This window comes from Penaeus monodon, chromosome 32 (genome assembly GCF_015228065.2).
Source record: "Penaeus monodon isolate SGIC_2016 chromosome 32, NSTDA_Pmon_1, whole genome shotgun sequence".
Classification (NCBI taxonomy): domain Eukaryota; kingdom Metazoa; phylum Arthropoda; class Malacostraca; order Decapoda; family Penaeidae; genus Penaeus; species Penaeus monodon.
In genome coordinates this window covers 16,487,512-16,487,724 of record NC_051417.1, presented here as the reverse complement: position 1 = coordinate 16,487,724, position 213 = coordinate 16,487,512, and positions in this window count along the sequence as shown.

Here is a 213-nt window from a genome sequence, read left to right as displayed (position 1 = left end):
AACTTATGCCATGGTTATTTTTCCTATAAAATGTATGCATCGTTACCCTTCACGACCACTTACACCATGACCATTAAATGCCAATTTTCAGTAATAACAATAAAAGTGTTTTGCTATTTGCAATTCCACTACAGTAAGAGCTTTATAAACCTATGTAAGTAATATAATCAACACTCAAAGCTGTTGGGGCTTAGGATTCATTGTTACATTGTT